This window comes from Argopecten irradians, chromosome 6 (genome assembly GCF_041381155.1).
Source record: "Argopecten irradians isolate NY chromosome 6, Ai_NY, whole genome shotgun sequence".
NCBI classification, from domain to species: domain Eukaryota; kingdom Metazoa; phylum Mollusca; class Bivalvia; order Pectinida; family Pectinidae; genus Argopecten; species Argopecten irradians.
The window spans coordinates 37,170,590-37,191,164 of record NC_091139.1 but is presented as its reverse complement, the minus strand read 5'-3'; the positions used below and the strand labels follow the sequence as shown (position 1 = coordinate 37,191,164).

At 34.6% G+C, this 20,575-nt stretch overlaps 2 protein-coding genes across 3 annotated transcripts in view; both read left to right on the top strand.

Moving 5' to 3' along the window:
- LOC138325785 (heparan sulfate glucosamine 3-O-sulfotransferase 1-like) overlaps positions 1-20,575 on the top strand; it is a 132,379-nt gene that overhangs the window by 56,910 nt on the left and 54,894 nt on the right. The window lies entirely within an intron of this gene.
- Positions 1-20,575, top strand: part of LOC138325780 (heparan sulfate glucosamine 3-O-sulfotransferase 5-like) — an 85,388-nt gene that overhangs the window by 17,133 nt on the left and 47,680 nt on the right. Inside the window, exon 1 of one of the 2 annotated variants that reach the window (XM_069271670.1) lies at positions 10,708-10,809. The exons of the other annotated variant lie outside the window; for it this stretch is intronic. The gene's annotated coding sequence lies outside the window, so the exon portion shown is untranslated. Of the gene's footprint in view, positions 1-10,707; positions 10,810-20,575 lie in introns of those variants that run through there. 2 annotated transcript variants of the gene reach the window in all.

The window sequence follows — 20,575 nt, the reverse complement described above, 5'->3', positions numbered from 1 at the left end:
TTATATAAAGCTTTCCATAGAAAACCTTCTGTAGGAGTAGAAGCTATATTACAATTCATAGCCTATAGTAGGAGGGGTCAAACTCATAAATTGTAGTCTTACACTTGACAGAGTATACTTGTCTATATAAACAACTCCAGGATGTCCACAGAATATATACAGATGGATAAAAATGCCTTTCCTCTTGTAATCCCCCATTACCATGCATCAGTGAAAAATCTTTCCAAAACAACCTTCATGCAACATCATCAGCTTTGGAGAAATTGTCTGTTAGTCCATGGTGTCTTGATTCCTTTGAATTGGTTTGAAGAAAAGAAAAAAAAACCCGACAATTATTCTTAATGAATATTTCATATCTCTATTGGATCATTGACCTTTAATTTTGTTAATTCTGTTTTTTTTCAAAACCTCTATTCTGTCTTTGCATATAACAGAGTTAACTGCCTTTCGGGCAGGTATCGTTTGAGACATTTTTATGTTGTGGGTAAAATGATGCTGTCTTCTCTGAAAATTAAGACTTAACAATTAACACCTACCCACAAGGGCAGATAATTATGCAAATACAGAATATATATAGCCATATAAGGGCTACCAAATGTTTCAAAGAAAGTTTTGAAGAAACTCAGAGTGCCAGGAGAAAACTACAGACCTACCCTAGAGCTGTTTTCCATGAGTCTTTTATATGCAACCACGAGGTGGAGCGCACCAGTAAAATGTCTGTAGATGCCTTTAGCCATTTATCTATCATGACCTTATAGAATAAGGAGTAATTTTGTATAATCCTTAACAGGAATGTGTCTGATACAACTCCTGTGTAATCGTCCTGAATGTCTCAATAAAAACTCGCTACTGTTTACTGTTATTGCTTCGTTGAATAATTAGTATGATGTTAAAAAGTGCAAAATAAAAAAAATCAATGACATTTGTTAATGGACAATCTGTGTTTACATTTTACTGCCTTTATGTCAGAAGAGTTTCATTCCTGATATAGAAAGTGAAAGGGTCCTTTTAATTACACGGAATAAGGTCTGGCAGTAAGTGATGTTTTGTTGTCGTGTACTTTACTGAAGAGATTTATTGGCCCATGGATTATTTCAGTTTTACGCAAATACCATTCATGTTGTGAAGATGGAAATGAAACACTAAATAAGAAAGTAGAAACATTCACCAAAAATCATTTCATCTTTAACCAGTCAGAAAGGATGGCTGTTAATTAGGTTTTTACTTTCAAAAGAAAATAATATATAGGACTCTGAACTTCATTAACTGAAACCAAAAATATAACAAGTAAAGTTTTTGTAGTAGAGAAATGAAAGCAGTTTGATTGTGCTTTTATTTCAGAGAAGCAGTTCTTAACAGTTTTTCACAGAAAATTGCTTAGTGTGTAGGAGATGTATGGAATGTGAAATGAAGTTACTGTGTCTGTGTGTTGTCAACATTTTAAAGAAAGCACTGATTAGAATTCAAACAACATTGTCTACCATGTAACTGAACTCCAAAATGTCTATAATGAAAATGCCATTTCCAGGAAATGGGTGTTGTCAACGGAAACTTTTGCTATTGTTGCTGTTACTACGGTGTCAGTTGCACATGTTCACATTCCTAACGATGCAGTCTATTTCTGATATTCTCAAAGAGTGCTGGTTCCGTAAATATAAGGCCCTAAAGACAATTACAGTGGATGTGACTAAGGTTAAGTTGTGCAATACTATTTATTTGATTTGACTTTCAACGACCTTGACCTGGGCTCAATGTCAGTTCATACTATCGACCTGAAGAACTCCAAAAGATTCTGTTCCACCTCTTAATGGTATGGCTCAATCTTGATAAAAGTTGAAGTTATTGATGTTTTCAGAATGGCTCATTTACATTTTAACACCATACAATATCAGTCTGTTTTGGTGTAAGTTTGCTTGACTCTCATTATTTCCCCTTTAAACTTGTTGTGAATTAAAGATGTAAGAATGCAGACAGACAGAGGAGTCCAGTATCCTAACGGTGCTCATGGTTGGTGAAGGTTCGGTGGAGGTTGCTTGCATATTGGAAAACTTGTTAATTGGTGCTGTATCACTTGGAGGATATTACTCCCTGATTTTTCTGATTTAAAGTGGAATCTCACTGAAGCATACTGTCAAAGACACACACCAGCACTAACCATCATGTAACTGATTGACCCTTATAAATCCTCAATGTGCGAAAGGACAGCGGGTATATAATAGTGTTATGCATTCACAAGGATAAAATCTAATAAACACAAATTGAAAGTTAAAATGCCATGTTGTTTTTCTCTTTACATGACAACAGACTAATTTTAAAATACCACACGGTAAAAGAAAAATGGTTAATCAAAATAATATGGCTCCAGTGATATTTTAATTCCAGGAAAATTTGTATGATGAGTTGTAAATTGTCATTAAATAATGACATTGAATATAAACCGTCAGGTATCTTTTTCATCACTGACTATTCCAGACTTTGAAGGACACTTTCTGAGATAGGCTATACCTAATTAGTTCCTACATCAGTATGGAGACACTGGGCCTCTTGTGTCTGCCTCGGATACAATTTACATCCACAGACAAATTACAGAGCATCTCCTTGTTAAATTGGTATGATCCTAGAATTTAAACTCTTTGAGTTATCTCAACAACTTCAATAATTCTAATTTAATTTAAAATTTCTCATTCTTTTAAGCAAAGGCTTACAATGTGATTACTAGTATAGAGATGCCCTTCCTCGCTGTTGTGTAAAGGAACATAGAGAGAAATCGAGAGTTGATACTAAGAATACTGAGTTCCCTGTTCTGGTTTTCTAACTTCTACATCAATGGCTACTTTTTGTTTAATTTCCTGTGTTTGACATGATAAACTATATGTCCTGGCGGAGCTGTGAAGCTGTTAAACTGTATTACTGCTCCAATCTCACACAACCAAGATCGTTACAAAATTGTTTCGGTGTTGAAGTTACCATATAGACTTGTTGATTTTTTTCCTCCAATCACTCGACACATCTGTGCTTACATCTGTCACATTTACGTCTGTAAGTTGTGGAACTCAGTCTTATTTTCCCTGTGAGATTGAAATTGAGGATTTATACATCTATAACTCTATTGAACGGTTCTCTGTTGAACACTTCTGATATGAACAGTATTTGTCTCTGAATACTGTCAAATCAGTGTTGTCTCCCTTGATATTGGCTCAGTTTATTTTGTTTTACTTTTCTTTTATATTTAGTCATTTGGGGACATATAAGATTTTTTGGCAAAGGAAAGCCAAAGTTCCCAGAGAAAAACAACACACAGCAATTTGACCAGACTTAGTATGGCAACTGCCTTTTGTAGACCTCAAGCTCACTTCTGAGAGATAAAACATTAAGATTGCCCATCTTTTAACACATTTGAATTCTTCCAATATTCAAAAGCTGGAACAGTTCATTATGAAGACTAAGGTTTGCCAATTACTGTCTTGATGTTGCCAGGCTGCAGTTTTGTCATCTTCCTGGATTTTAGCATTGTGTACATGATGTTGGTGCTATACAAGTCTGCCCTCTGGCATACACTACTAATTACTGAATTCTTCCTACATTGGGTGCTACAGGGTACATTTGTTTGTTTGCCTGTTTAAATCTGATGTGATAATGGCTAGCTAATTAGAGCTAAAGGGGATCTTCACTGCAGTTAAGTATGAACATTTCATTGGAAACTCAATAAAATTATCTTTGATTAGCTTTTTAAAAATTTCGTAATTTGGTGTTCATTACTTTCATGTCTGAACTCCTTCCGTACTTCATATTCTTTCTGAATTCCATCCCGGAAGTAGTTAATAGTCTGGTCTCTGGAAGTTTTCAAGAAAATGTCTAACAACATTTGCAGCTATTGTGTGTTGATCTGTTTAATCTAACCATAATATTGAAGGCATCAATCCTAGTGTTGATTGACAGATGATTAGTCATTACTACCCCTCATTTATCCCATATGAGCCTCTTGAATGCTACCAGAATTAGTTACCCCATTTGAGCCTCGGGAGTGCTACCAGAATTAGTTATCCCATATGAGCCTCTTGAATGCTACCAGAATTAGTTACCCCATTTGAGCCTCGGGAGTGCTACCGGAATTAGTTACCCCATTTGAGTTTCTGTAGTGCTACCAGAATTAGTTACCCCATTTGAGCCTCGGAAGTGCTACCAGAATTAGTTATCCCATCTGAGCCTCTTGAATGCTACCAGAATTAGTTACCCCATTTAAGCCTCGGGAGTGTTACCGGAATTAGTTACCCCATTTGAGCTTCTGGAGTGCTACCAGAATTAGTTACCCCATTTGAGCCTGGGGAGTGCTACCAGAATTAGTTACCCCATTTGAGCCTCTTGAGTGCTACCAGAATTAGTTAACCCATTTGAGCCTCTGGAGAACTACAATGTACCAGAATGTCAGACACCTTAACCATTACACACGGCAGCCTCGTAACCCAGTTACAATATCATTGTCATTCACAGAGATATAGTGTCACGATTCTGTAACAAAAAACACAAAAGTTGAGGAGGAGCAGATTCATATTTCATTTAAATTAATTGAAACCTGTTTTTGATTAATACATTAGAGTGAGATGGTATCTGGGAGGAGGCGAGTACCTTTGATGACTTGACAGTTGTAAGGATTTCGGTAGTGCATGTTTGACACACCGATGGAGGATGAGCAGGTAGTCTGTCATATTTCTACTGACAAGGTTAACATCTGTCATTGTCTTCTACACGAAAAGGAAGTAAAACTAAAATCTTAAAACAGGTTAAATCAATATCGGGTTCAAATGGAATCGGAGCTTGAAAATGAGGATGCATATGAAAGTTTTAAGATTACCTGAGCTGAAAGTGGGGGTTTCCTGGTTACGTGACTTTGATTTTTTCTTTGGTAACAAAAAAGTCAACCCTTCTATATATAAGACAATTGTGTTATAATTAACTTTGTATACAATATAAATGTATTGTTAAATGTAGTATTATAAACTCCTTATCAAAAGCTTTCATTGGTTACTATCCATTTTGGTCACCCTAAATGATCTTGAACACTTTGAATGTTGATGAATATTGGTTTGAAGCTTTAATATATATCCATCACAATAGAATCTGAATAAGCTCAAAACACTGGGCCAGTTCTGATGCCTCAAATATCTACCTTTGTATTATCACAACTTTTCAACTTTTATTTTAAACATAACTTCAGTAAATATGAAAGGATTTTAATAGAAAATTGTAATTCATGAAAAGATCAAATAAATATGATAAATAAATGGATTTGATTTTGAATTACAGAGTTAATTCCCCTTGTACTATAATTCTCATTAAGTGATAAATTTCTGGGACCCAATGTAATTTTGTAAATACCTAAAGTTTGGTGGCTAGAGAAGCCGTGTCATAAAATCCTCTCCATTCGACTGTAACACCTTAATGATCGAATATCATGGCTGGAATGAGGCAGGGTGTTACGTGGTGTTGCGTGAGAAATTTAAAACTACCTGGTATTTTTGAGTTTGGTGATATTTTTACAGCGTTATCTGTGAAGCGGAAGTGCAATGTAAATCTGTGCAAATTGACTGATCGTCAATAATTATGATCTGTGAACATTGAGATGTAAATCTGTGTAATTCGACTGTCCCCAGGACAGGCATGGTTAGAGAATAAGATTAATATTTTCCGCCAGTTTATTGATGGCAATTATTTGAATGAACAAGTCTGTCAAGCACACATAAAGTTGGATGCTAAAACGAAAAACAACAACGCTTCATCTAGCAGACATAAATCTCAAAAAATCATATCCAAACATAAAATAGAATTAAAATAATGGGGCAGGAACTGAAATAATGATTGTATTGGATGATTACAAAGGTTTATGGATTCTGTGTGTTATAAATCTATTTTACGATGTTTCTTTGGATTTGTTACCTATTTATAGTACCTAGGAGTTATCTCCCTTAGTGGTACTAGTGCTGAAACTCTTTATAATTAATGCACTATTGCGAAATTCGGATCAGTTCCTTAAGGTATATATTTGAAAAAATATATAAATGTAGAAGTTGAAAAAAATTCCCCTTTAATTCTGATTATACAAATGATGATTGACAGTGTTTCCAGATGAAACAATAACATCTGGATCACTGTTGATTCAGATCAAAGGTTTGAGTGCTATACTTTATTACAAATAAGACTCTTAAACATAAAGATAAACTCATAAATATGTAGCAATAACATCTCCACAATTTTACAACCAGTATTTAAATGTTCGTGATGTTGTTTGAAATAAAAGTATACCCAAGTCCCAGAAGGAGACAGGAGTTCCCCATGACAAGTATCTATCGTGACTTGGAATGTCGTTGGAAATCCTACGTAAGCTCAACATTAAACTGGCATGTTTATTAATAAAACACACTTGTACAAATTTAAGACATTTTGAGATATGGTTTGGAAATTTGTCAAAAAATGTTTCGGTCATAAATATTGCATGTATGTAATAATTTTTTTGGAGTGACAAGTGAAATAAGATAAAATGTTATTGGCAGTATGTATAAGACCACGGGCTTAGACTGACTGTTTGAGTTATGTCAGGTTTGTATCATTGGAGATGGGCTACGACCAGCAGATAGCCAGAAAAATGTAGAGAAAATACGACTCCAGATAACATTTAGTGGTTAATATCACCAATTAATGCCAGGAATTAATTGAAGGTCATTAATTTGTGTGTCAGAATTTTTGTATCCGTAACTATTTTCAGATTGTGTATCATTAACAGATAGTGACATGATTTAATTATTTGTTTAATATGTCTGTTAGGAGATGGTTACATGTTTCTATAACTCACAGACGTCAAACTCTAATATCAGCTACACACCAACATAAGTCTGATCTATATATCATGTAATTACCATAGACCTTTAGGATAAAATACAGTAAAGCTGTAGCCATATATGTGATTATGAAACATTTTTCTCATCAAATTTAGTACATATTTAATATATATATTTAAAGTATACAAACAAAACTTTATAAAGCCTATAAGCTACGTGGCTATAAAGTATGAAAATACTTTGATTGCATGCTACTGAAAAAATTAATGAGAGCATTCTGTGTAATTCAGCCTAATTGGCAGCATTTAGAAAATATCCTGGAAACTGCTGAATATTTTTTTATAATAACATTTATATTTATATCTATGTCAAAACTATGAAAAAAAATTTTTGATTTGTTTTGCCTTTTCCAAGCGTTATGTCCATTTTCTGAAAAGAAACTTTGCTATCACTGAATTTCTTGTAGAATCTGCAAATTCAAAATATTTAATCATACTGACCAAAGTTAATATCAAACTCTCAAAGTTTAAATTTTGAAACTAATTTTTTATAAGACATTTTACTAGTTCTTTACAGAAGAACATGCATGTCTATCTTTTGTTTGTCTATTTGACCTTGACCTTGTGGTCTGTGATGAGGCTGCTTGTGCTGCCACCTAGGTGATCTTGTAGTCTTTACATGCTTTCAGCTTCCTGATAGAGTTTCATGGCCAGCCTGTTTCCTGTTCCTCTACTGTTGCTGACAAGCAAGTCTTCTTTCCTTTTACTTGCTTTATAATTTTGGAAGGCAGTAGCTTCATGGTTTGCTTGCGTGATGTCATCATGCTAATTTCCTCCTCCACATTTAATTGAAACTTTAATTCCATGCTTCCCTAGGTGAGGTGACGAGTTAATGTGATTCAGAAGACTTAAACTGATACAATTCCACCTCAGATTCCATTACTGACCTTGGTGAGATTTCTCGTGTGGAAGTAATGACTATAAGTTTCACTTTTACATTTCTTTAATAGATACTATTTAAGTTCTGGTCAATAAAGGTGCTTAGTGGGAAAGAAAACAGAACTATTATAAGGATGAAACAAGAAAAGTTGATGGTAAAATTAGGGAGCTTTTGGGTGAAAATATGGATAAAGTAATTAATACAGGGGATTGGTAGAAAAGAAGAAGAAATATGCAGTACCTGCATAATACAATAAATTTTCAGATTTCAAGATTTTAATCAATAGGTTTTAAATGAAATTTGAATAGCTTTGCAGTAAAATGAAAAGATTTGCAGTTAAGTGGAATTGTTGTTCATTGTGAAATGGGGTGATAGATGCGATTGCAAGGTAGAGGTTTACAGCAAAATATGGACAGAGCATTGTAATAGGAAGAAAGGAATTGAAGCAGCTGTTTATTGAAGATTTAGTAGACTTTACTGGAATGGTTTGGTGACCTAGGCGAGTGAGTGATTTTCCCAGAGGACTAGAGAGGGTATGGTCAGGATAACAGTAGGACATCAGGACAGACTAACAGCCATCCTCAGATAGTAAGCCTTGGTGCCAAATAGATACAAATTACCATAGCATGTACTCCTGGTAGTCTTTATTAGATATGATAGATACCTATAGTGAGTGGCCAGTCCCAGTCTGGTAATTGTTTCTCTGATGTGAGCAGACCTAGCCCTATCTGTTGTGGAATATTAACAACATCGCCTATACAATGGACATTATCTGTGTGTTGACGACACACAGAAGTATACTTTAGCACCATCTGAATTGTCTTACACTTCACTGTGATTGGCTTTGGTTACACTACTAGCATTTTATCATTGATATCACTATTTTCTAATTTGTCAGAATATGAAAAAAACATTTGCTTGCAAACTGTGTGAATTTGTGTAGCTGCAGATCTTTTGGGAAAGTTTTCAGAGTTTGTAAGTGTACAAGAATATTATTGGGACCAACAAAAAAAACTAAAATTGAAGTTATAACAGTTTCAGATAAGATTCAACGATACCTTCATCTTGGTTATCTTAATCTACCTAAATATGAAATATGGTTACCTAAACAAATATGAACTTTGGTTACCAATTAAATCAAATAAATCTGACAGTTTTTGTGTATCCAATGGTATAAATTTATAACAATGATATTAAATTTCATGCCATGTAAGTCTGTAATGGCACCAAATTCATTACCAACTTCAAGGTGACATGGCCATTTTTTTCTTGTCTCTGTGTGGTCCTTAAGGAACCACTGCCTTGTCGTGGGTGGCTAGTCAGAAAACAAATCAAATTATGGTTAATGGATCAGCTAATTAATTCTGTAGATGAAAGAAACGATACAAGGCTGGAATTGCATGATAATGTCGGAGATATAAAAAGTTTTCAAATCATGTGTGACAGTCATTAAAATCTGATACCACCAGGATTGTTTCACAGCTATCCATACCACGAGGATTGTTTCGAAGCTATCCCTCTTTTAGTGTTACTGTGTTCTGTTATGTTGTTCATGTGATCTAAACCAACTGTTGTTTTACCAAACAGAGCTGCTTCATTTCATGGGTAATACACATCATACCGTATTGGACCCAATAAGCGCCCAGGGTACTTAAAAATTGATAAAAATGAAAAGGTGCTAATAAGTCAAAATTATTGCAAATCTATACCGTTTTATGTAATTTTGGTCCTTATTTGTTCCTGGGCAATTGAAATTGAGGCCTCAAAAAGGGGGAGGGGCGCTTATAGGAACATGGGCGCTTATTGGGTCGAATACAGTATATCAATCTAAACTTATTTAAATCATCATTACCTCAATGTCGGCTTGACCAAAGTCTACTGAATTTATATACCAGGTAGAATTGTTGGTGATCTATGAAGTAGTTTCAAATTGGTAAAAATTATGACCCTATTGTTTTGAATGTTGAAATAAGACTTTCTTGTTTAAAACAGAAATCTTGAAATACTTGTAAAGATTGCTGGGTATATGGCAGTTATAAAAATGTGAAAAATTATCTGAGATAGCAAGCTTCAATTGTAGATGGTAGTCAAAATTTTTGTCAAACATAATTGTCACCAATTTGGTAATAAAAACTTTACTACAGGTTCTGTAGCATGACTCCATTAAGAATAGAATTCAGTCTTTCAGAGGTTGATTGGAAGAAGAAACTGAAAAGGTCTTGACTGTGATGCAATTTTGACAATGTTACCAAATGATCCAAAGTGAAAGGTCGTGAGTTTTGCTGTTAATCTGGACAAGGCACACATGTATTCGTGTGAATAGTGTTTATATATATGAACAGGTGTGACAAACTTTCATTAGCTACCTGTAAGGTTAAAAGGTTAACAGAGGTTACGTTTTCTCCCTGACAGAAACAATCAGTAATGATCAGCACTTGGTCCCCTCACATACACCGCTGGCCTCCGATCCTGTGTGGGTCGGCCTCTGTCAACTCCTTGCATGTAAAGATCACATTCGAGTGACTTCGAGTGACTTTGGCTATAGCATACCCAAAGTACATTAATTTCTCATCAAATATATTTAAATGGCAGCGTTGGAGCAGCCGGTCAATAACAGGTTTCATTAACTAAAATCAGTCATAAGTCATTGGGTCACTACAGTTGCTCATAGTGTGTTTTAACTACAAGTGTACGGCTATAAAGGCGATTCTGACACAATCTGTGTTTATTGGGACTGATTGAGACCCTGAAATCAGATACTGCATGCGATTGGAAAATGATTGATCGAATGACAAAGAAGTCAGGTGGATAAAAAATGTTTTTCAAAGTGTTGTGTTATCTGGTTTTGGCTGTCAGACCTGGTGTCAGGTTTTTGTTGTATGACCCTTTAGTCTGTCTATGTTTTGGTTAGGGTATTATGTATTTGTACAGGTGCAACAATTTCAAATCCTCGTTAGTGCAGGTAACATAACATGAAGACATGCAGGAAGATTTGTTCATGGCAAACTGAAGTTTCACACTTTACAGACCCTAAAAGGTACACAATTTTCTTTCATGCTCTTTAGGTTAGTTTATCATATTTGCAGAGAAAAACTACAGTCTAAACTCGTTATCTCAAAACCGCTTGACTCAAAATTCTGGTTGAGTCGAATTAACTTTGATGGCCTGTTTTGTTTCCTTTTTTGTATATGTATTTTAAGATCGGATGACTCGAATTTAGATGATTCGAAACTCCAGTTGAGTCAAAGTTAATTCCTGGTCCCTAGAATGGATATTCAGCGAAAAAAGAAATCGCTATCTCGAATATAATTTCAGTCAAAATTTTCAAATTTTAAATTTCAATTACGTACATAGACAATGTATACAAACAATTGAAATTCACCCGTGGTTTGTCGTAACGCATGATTGGTTTACCTGTACATATCGCCATCGGTATACTCAGGCCTATAACATATAAGTTTGTTGTATGAACCACTGAAGTCAGTATACCACCTACGGGAAATCATGGTGCATGCCTTTTATCGTGACAATCATATTATTGTAATTCAAGATTTTTTTTTATGTTTTGAATAAAATCCAAAAACATCTGGAAAACTTCTAACCAAAATGATTTAATACAAACCTTATAAGTTGGTAAATCACGACAATATAGGACTGTAATAGGCATGTACCCGAATGTAATAGTCATAAGATAAGGACCGTTAAAAACCACGTTCTGATCATACAAATATACCTATTGACATTACGTTTGAGTCGAATAATTCGGGATAATTCAAATTATTTTCGTTGGTTCGTTGAATTTCAAGATAACGAGCTTCGACTGTATAAGGATAAAATGAAATGTTAACAAAAGGCTGTTAGGATTGATCATGGATAATGCATTATATATATCCTTTGTTTGCTGTTCTTCTTATACTTACCCAAGGGTAGAGGTTGAGGGGGCGGTGGTTAGAGCCCTGGGGAGTGAGGAGGGGCAGAGGTGGGTTTAACCTGCCTGATTCCTGGCTGAAATCTCGGAAATCTCACTGTATGTAATTGATGTAATGATGATAACTTGAGCTGAATGAAGAGACCGATTTGTGGGATAGAAACAGGGAAAGTTTGTCAGTAGGAAATCTGGTGTTGAAACTAGCGAAATATTAGAATGTTTCAACTGTCAAAAATGACTGATTATTTTAGGAAGCTGTGTAAGTTTTCAATTAATCTTCAAAGTCAGAAGGGTGGTAATATAAATCATGTCATGATTTAAACCAGTGTTTATAGAGCTTCATCTCCAGTCGGGAGTTGATGTTAGTGGTGGTTTGTCAGAGTTAGGGACCTGTGGCACGAGATGATAGACATGGGTGTCATTGTGTACCGAGACAACAAAATCATCAATGTCACAATACACGCTTGTATCAAACGGCAGTAATTCTCTATTTAATCAAAACAAGTGTGGAAAATTGTTATCAGTATAAATCAGAGAGTTCAGCATTTAAAAGTACATATGTGTGGAAACAGGAGTTACATGACTGGGTATAAACCATTTCAGCCAACATTCTACCAATAGCTTACATCTCAATGTCAATGTGGCCCAGTGGTTAAGATGTCCCATGTTCCAACACATATCTCCACTTCAAGGTCATTATGGTCAAATGGTTAAGGTATCTGACCTGCTAATGAAACTTTTCAACTGGAGGCCTTTAATTTGTGGTTAAATGGCTAAGGTATCTGACCTGCTACTATAACTTTCCAACTCGAGGCCTTTGTTGTCAAATGGCTAAGGTGTCTGACAATCCTGGTACTGTAAACTGGTTTTCTTTCACTGCTACTTAAAATTTGTGATTTCAATTTCAAAACAATTTCATGAAGATTAACATTTGCAGAATTAAAAAAAAAGAATGAATGGAAATTTGTATTAATTTAAGTGCTGGAGATATTAATTTAAGGAGAGTAACTTTTGTAAATTTACTTAGATAGCAAAGAAATTTGGTTTACAGTCTGAGGGAGACTTTGAAAGTTGTTCTAAAGTGTTCTGGAACAAAGAAATTTTAAGATCTACAGTTCTAGAAATATTCACAAGGGTAAATTTTCATCATTTCTTTATGTGTTTATTTATAATTGGTAAATGTTATAGATAGTTGCATGGTGTTGATTTTCACATTAATTTAACGATCCTGCACAATAACGCCAAATGGAATACCCAACAAGTGTTACCCTGTAATAAGTATTTGTCTGCGCACAAATCTGAAAATTTAGAAGAAACCTATCCTCACGCTGTCAGAATTCTGTTATAGTTTTAAGATTATTAATGTCTTCCATTTACATTTGCATTGTGAAATACAAAGGAACTCTTGGTTTAGATAAATAAATGGTTATAAAGCAGACAGCTGCAGCAGAGATCCTGCCAGGCCATTACAATACTCCACATTTCTCTTTCCTTTGATGGTGCACATCTGTACCGTGTCCCGTTACAATCACATAATGTCAGGTTTAAATGTTGTGACTGAAGTCACCAGGCAGGGTGGTCTGCCCCTTCATATCCTCCCAATCTCATCAGGTTTATTTATCTTTTGTGTTAATTCACAAGAAATTAAACGGTTTTAAAGTGTAATCTTGTAATTCAAGGTTATGTGACTTTCTGTTTTTTTGGCGAGGGTCACCTCGCCATTGTGATCGTGGTTGCAAAATTCTCTTAGTCAATTTCCTCAATATGATTGGCTAAGAACTTGCTCGCAGATACTAGCGCTCCTAGCGGCAGTGTATTCAACAACTTTGATTTTACCGGGAATTTTAAATAGCAAATTTTGAATATGAAAGTTACTGAAATAAGCGTATCTGTAATGTTGAAATAGGAATAGTAGATTACTGCTTTCATATCCTTAACATATACATTATCCAAATGATCTTAGGTTGGAAAATCTTCGCTTGAATTGAATGTATCTAGACTTTTCGTCCCGAAAATGTTGTTTTCAATACATGAAGACGTTTCGTCCCGAAAATGTTTCGCTTCGCCCCACGCGTTTAGTCCCTACTTGTGACAATTATCCCGCAACGGAAAAAATGAAATCTATATTTCACCTCAAACATTAAAATTGTTACAATAATGACTTTTGCACTTTGAATCATATTAGTTCGGGAGCAAATATATTTCAGGACGATATGGAGATTTGTTTATCACGGCTGCGTTATGCCACATGTACGTGTAAATCCACAATGGAAGAAAGACAACTCTAACAAAATTTTGGACAAACTTGGACTACCGATAAAATAGCACGTGACAGACGGTGAACATTTTGTAAATGTCCAAGGTGGCGTAATCTTAAAACTAACGGCAGTTAATAAGGTATGAATATTTACCACATCCATTATTATCGATAATTTTATAAGCACATGTATAAATATCAGATTATATCTATATACTAAAGCACGTTCAGAGATTACCACTAAACCATACTTTTAAAACATTTTAGTTATTTTCACCACAGGAGCTTGACGTTCTGATCATATACATACAGCATATTCATTAAACTAGGTAATACGAAGTATAAATTTTTGGCCGAATGACATAAATCATATGTGGGAATGTTCATATAACTCGAAGTGATATTTTTTGGACTACTAGTACTAGATCGACGAAAATGCCGATTTCTTCTTCATAATTCTTCCGTAAAACGGCACTTAAAAAGCTGTTTCAATCTGTAACAAATGTAGAGAAAACTGTTAATTGTTTAGCAATTATCCTGAGTTATATTTTACCAACAAGCATCACAGATTAGCAATTAAAACTTACATAAACATATTCCCGACTCTCACTTGCATTGTGTGATCACTCGAGCGGAACTAATCTCTACCACCTGACACAGTCTTTCAAATGCCCACATGATCACTGTTTTTTAGTGCGATTACATCTTAGGGTGTGAACAATGTTAGTTTTTTAACTTTTTACTCAACAAAATAGACTTTACGCACCATCATTTTCTGTATAACTTATTAATTTACCACTGTACCCATGCATACGTGTGTATTTATACTTCTTTGTGCACATTATATAACAACGGCAATAGACTGTATATTACAATCAATTTATGAAGGACAAAAACTCTTACATGTAAGAACAGGAGGACTGAAGAACAGCGGGAATTAAACTTCAATGATATTTCCTCTATGCTGGTATTGCTATTTATGATTAAAATGTTTAATTATATGATATTAGCCTTTTCAGTAATTACTCTGTTAATACATTTATTGTTTCCTTATGTTTTACAGAATGTCAGCATGCATGTATCATTTCAACTGGAAACAGTCTAGGAGAAGAATTGTGTGAACAAAAAGAAGTAATTTTCAACTGTGGAAGCTTAATATTGTAATGATTTTCAATCCGAAAATAATTACTATCATCATCTTCAAATTCCTTATTGTGAATTTAACTGTAATATGATTTAAGCATATACCTGATATTTGTTAATATTCTATGACATGTACATGCTTGAAATGAAATGAATAAATAAAGGATTATTTAAATTTAAAACACAATATGACATTAGCTGTTAATACTTTTTGTCAAAAACATATTAAGCTTATCGTTCATAACACACTAATCATCACCTTCGAGACAATTTAATGAAAATCAATTAAACATTATTTGTATCACACACGTCGTCTTATGTTTTCCCCGCCTTGACTATCAATGTTCCCTGATCACTCTGAAAGTATTGATTTTACCTTTTTTTTCGGTCACCACATGAACTGCCTTTAAATCAATCACACCAATGAAACATACATTTACTGCATTCATTATAACACTGTATGGCAATTCTGCAAGATCAGCGAACATTATTGATTTACCTTGAATATCTACATGCATGGTACCATATGTAACAGGAGAGGAGAAAATGTAGCGGCAAGACCGGGATTCGATCCCGGGACTCTCCGAACATTAGCTGAGTGCTCTACCGACTGAACTACCTGGTCATCGATAATCGACCCAGTCCAGTCCCGCTACACTCCTCCCTCTTTTTTTGAATACATACGAGACCCTTTCAAACACCACAACCGTTGGTTATTTAGTTGGGTGCCAATTTTGTAACAGGAGAGAAGAAAATGTAGTTCTTCCGACTGAGCTACCTGATCGCCGATAATCAACCCAGTCTGATCCCGCAACAAATATTTATCTGGTTATTTTATCTCCCTTCCTTTTTTCAATCTACCTTTACGACTTAGAATCTTACCTGGTGGAAAAGAATATTTTGTCTTACAAATCTTGACAAATTATGCACACTGTGATTGTTGCAAGCTAAACTACGTATCCGCTAGCTGGTTGCTGTTGATTGTTAATGATCTCAAACACACTAATTACTTATTGTGCCAATTTAAGTAAATATATTTCTACTCTTTTCAAATATTCCTGATTACTACTCATGTGTAATATCTCAAAACATTGACATGTGCACGGAGTACGGCGGACCAGACCGCCAATGTTTTGGACATCTGCTAGATATTTCAGTTTCAGGTTACGGTGACCAATAAAAGAAAACAAACACAATGCGGTTTTCATATGTTATTTCTTCTAAATACAACACTTTTTGTGCAAGTTGTCAAGCATTTATGGGGAATATTTTGCATTGAAATTGTCACCTTCATACATCGGTTTTGGGACTCCCTGGACATTGTTTTCCCCATTTTGTTGATGCACAAAATATACTGATAGTAGATTTTTTAAGCATTCTCAGCCCTAAAAATTACCTGCGCAAAATTAAACCAGTTTTTACGGTATATGATATTGGAATGTATCCCAAACTTTTTATCATACTATTTGCCAATAACACTGTTATGATATCAGAAATATCTGATGGTCTACAACAAGTGTTACATGAATTTTAACAATATTGCATAACATGGAAATTAGAACTTAATATCAGAAAGATAAAAATTGTGATATTCTCAAGACGTAAATCGGTACCACAACACACAGTTGATGTTATGGAATACAGAATTAGATTTATAAGAATTGTTTACATATCTAGGTACAGACAATAATGTTAGTGGTAGCGTTTTTAAAGAAAGGGGAAAAACCTGCTGAACAAACAATTAAATCGGTGTTTGTTGTTTATAAGAAATAAAGGAATGTATCTCTTCCTGTTCATCTTAAACTGAAAATATTTGATTCACTTGTAATGACAGTTTTATTTTACTCATCAGAGGTATGGGGATTTGAAAATAAAAAATGTTGTAGAAAATTCATTTGTAATTTTGTAAAACGATCCTGAAGTTAAGAAAGTGTACAAACAATTTCATGGTCTATGGTGAGCTAACAAGTTATCCGGTTTTAATTGAAGTTCGGATACAATGTATATCAATCAACTTGCTGTTTTACAAAAGAGTAATTACAAAACTTGTTAAAAGTATACCAATTGACCAATTTATTCAAAAATCACATGGTGATATTGATAAGTCTTCTAGAGGACAGATATATTCCATATTTAAGACATTTTGGCATAGAAAAGTATGCCCCTTGTCTTTCTCTGCTGCAAAACAATACTTGTTAACTGATACTGTGGTCCCAGGAACTTGATGACAATAGTCATTAAGAATGGATATTTTCATTAACATCAAATTAACAAGGAAAATGCTAAAGGTGTTATAAAATCATTTGACATATAACATCATAGGAAATATTAGAATGGGCTTCCAAGATTTTAGTATGTGTCTCTTATTTTACACCTTGGTGTCCAAGGAATCCTCAAAAGTCCAAACTGGAAGGAACACCAGCCAAATTTATTTCTTATTGTACAAAACTACAGTAGTATTGACCTTAGAAATATATTCCTCATAATATCGAGACCGAGCCATTTAGTACTTTCAGTACTTTGATTGTCATTACATTTATGTATGAAGTGGGGATAGCCTCTGTCTGTTGACAGTAAATCTAACTGTAGTAAAGGTTGAATCTCATTGGTGTTGTAACACACACACAATATCTTTAGATGTCCCGCTTCCTGTCTCATCCAACACTTACTGTTACAATTATTTCCTTTGAATTAGAAGTGTAACATCTTATTGTATATTTTATTGCACAACTGCAGTATCTTTAATTACATTATATTGATGTTTTCAAACATGTTTATCCAGTAGATTTATCTCCCTTGATGGCAATGATAACTTCCCTTGTGTGACTTTAAAACCTTGTTTAAACCTTGTTTTTTTCACCATGCAATAATGGCTATATATTGCTGATTTATTGCTTGGGACCGTGTAATGGCTTTATGTATTTAACAGTTGCCATTTAGGATTCCTGGTGATAGAGGTTTTCATTATAATCCATGAATTAAGGAGATTTACTTATATATTTATAGATATCCTTCTGTGGGGTTGTCTTGTAAGCTCTCAGATGAAGAGACTCGATTCCACACCGTCTAATTGATCAAGCTCAGTAGTCTGTGTTATTACCACATAAAACCAGTGTGAGCTGCCTTAATCATGACAGGACAGATTCATATTTATTTAGAAAAGTAAAAACTGAGTTTCTATTACAGCCATATATTACACTTCTATCTTTCTGCTGAAAAACAACATTGGAATTGAAATTAACATATTTTTAAATATACATGCTGGATTTCTTATTAACAATTTGGTCGTAAAATAAGTAGCTTGTTTAAAGAAGTCATAATAGAAAATATACAATATATGTATCTGAATGGATTTTGGTGAAGGCATTACAAAGGAAAGTCTAAGAGATTGAGTTTTATGACATCTTAAAACCTTGGGATTTAGGGATGGCCACGAAAAACCAAGAAAACCAGAGCACCAGGAGTAAATTAAATCACAGCCTGATCATCAGTAAAAGCCATATTCACGACTTGGAGGTGCAACTGCAGTCCCTTGAAAAACAGTGTTGGATTCCTTCCTAGATTATTTCTTATAAAACATTCCGTTGTCATGGTAATAAAGTGATCACTGTATGTGTAAATCTTGAAACGTACAGAACATTTTATGTATCTGAATATTTCTTAATGTTGTAATTATACATGGCGGGTGTGTAGAGGAGGAAGTGAGTGGAATGTTGGGGTACCATGTATATTGTGAATAGAGGAGGTCGAGGACATGGAGATGTAATTGGGTAATTTTTTGTCTCTCAATTAGTGTAGATAATGATCCATAATTACAAGATTATACAGCGGATCCATCCCAGCATGGTGTCCATCTCCCTGTCGGAGATCAGTGTAGGCTGGGGCGTGAAATGAGAACTGATCCATGGGCTTAGAGCATCCTTATCTATAGTGTGCTTCACTTAACAATAACAGGAAACTCAGTTTGGCATTCACCAATATGTGTCACCATTTTAAAGTGGATGTTGGAATGGGAGGCTAGAGTTTGTGAGTGGGGGGTACTTGGAAGGTGTCTGATAGAATCTAGTTACTGATGAAATACAGAGGAAGTCAAGCTGACAACACCTCCATATTCCATATTCATCTGTCAAGATTCTGGTCCTGTTTTTTTTCTCTATATTATGTAATTGTTTTTGATGGTATCTCGTTAGGCCAGACAGAAATCCCATCTACAGTTAGGCGTGGTCTCCACGCGATTAAAAATTAAGTACTGGAATATTAAGAAAATTTAATATAGGCATAGTCTGAGATAGTGATTGACCTTTTGTCATGTCTATTTAAAACCAATAATCTCCCCTTATTAAACTGGAAAGCTGTGAATTTAATTAATACTGCAGCGTTGCTCTTATCGTTATTTAAGGAATACATGTTTATTTTGTTGAAGTATTTACTAATCATGTAGTAAAAACCTAATAAAATCCTTTAAAACTACTCAGTATGCCATAGTTCAAATCAGGTTGATGACGTTTGAATGGAAGGTCAAGGTCATGACCTGTTGAACTTTGATTAATGCCATTTCAACTTTTCTTTGAAAACTAACTATTCAGTCACATTGGCCATCATCTGCAGCCACATTGACCATTGTTCTTGAGGTCAAGGTTATATTACATTTGACCATTGTCCTTGCGATCAAGGTCATATACCATTTGACCAGTTAAAGTGCTTTGTTGAATACCTTTACATCACTGTTAGGTGGTGATCTTGCTCCTTCTGTACTACCTGTGTTATATAGACTTGCCTGACACTGAAGTGACGATAAGATCTGATGAAATTATCAGGGACTGTAAAAACGGGAATATTTGTTCAGATTGACAGATGCGCAGATTTCACTGATTCAGATTTGCGTGTGAAATGCTGTGGTCCTAATGATAAGGTAATTTTCTTTAGAGCAGATCTGGATGGTAGAGATGTGAAAACCGAGGTAGAACTTCCTGTGTCGCCACGACCTGTCACCTAATTGACTGATTGGATGTGATAATCACAGGTACAGTCAGCGGCTCTCGTGACTCGGCTGCCGTAAAAAAAAAATCATCCGTAAATACTCGTCACCTTCATAGACTTAATTAAAATCTCATTCAACTTTTTGTTGGAGATGATTGCATAAAATGTCACCTTTTACACGGTTTAAAATCAGGTCTGTGTCAATTTAGATTAAGGTTTTAATAAAGTTGATGTCAGTATATTTATACGTCCCCAGAATCATGCTGTCACTGCACAGTTCAATAATCATTGCATTCATAGTAAACTTTACCTATTTTATTTGTCAGGACATTTTAATTATGTTTCTGTAATTAGAAAATCATTCAATTTAAATTTGTTTACTTTGGCAATATTGGTGGATTTAACAGCACAGCCAACCATACACATTTTCTACTCTTACAACTGAAGTATACACTTCTGAAGATCTAGAGCCTCAATGTTTAAATAAAAAAATGT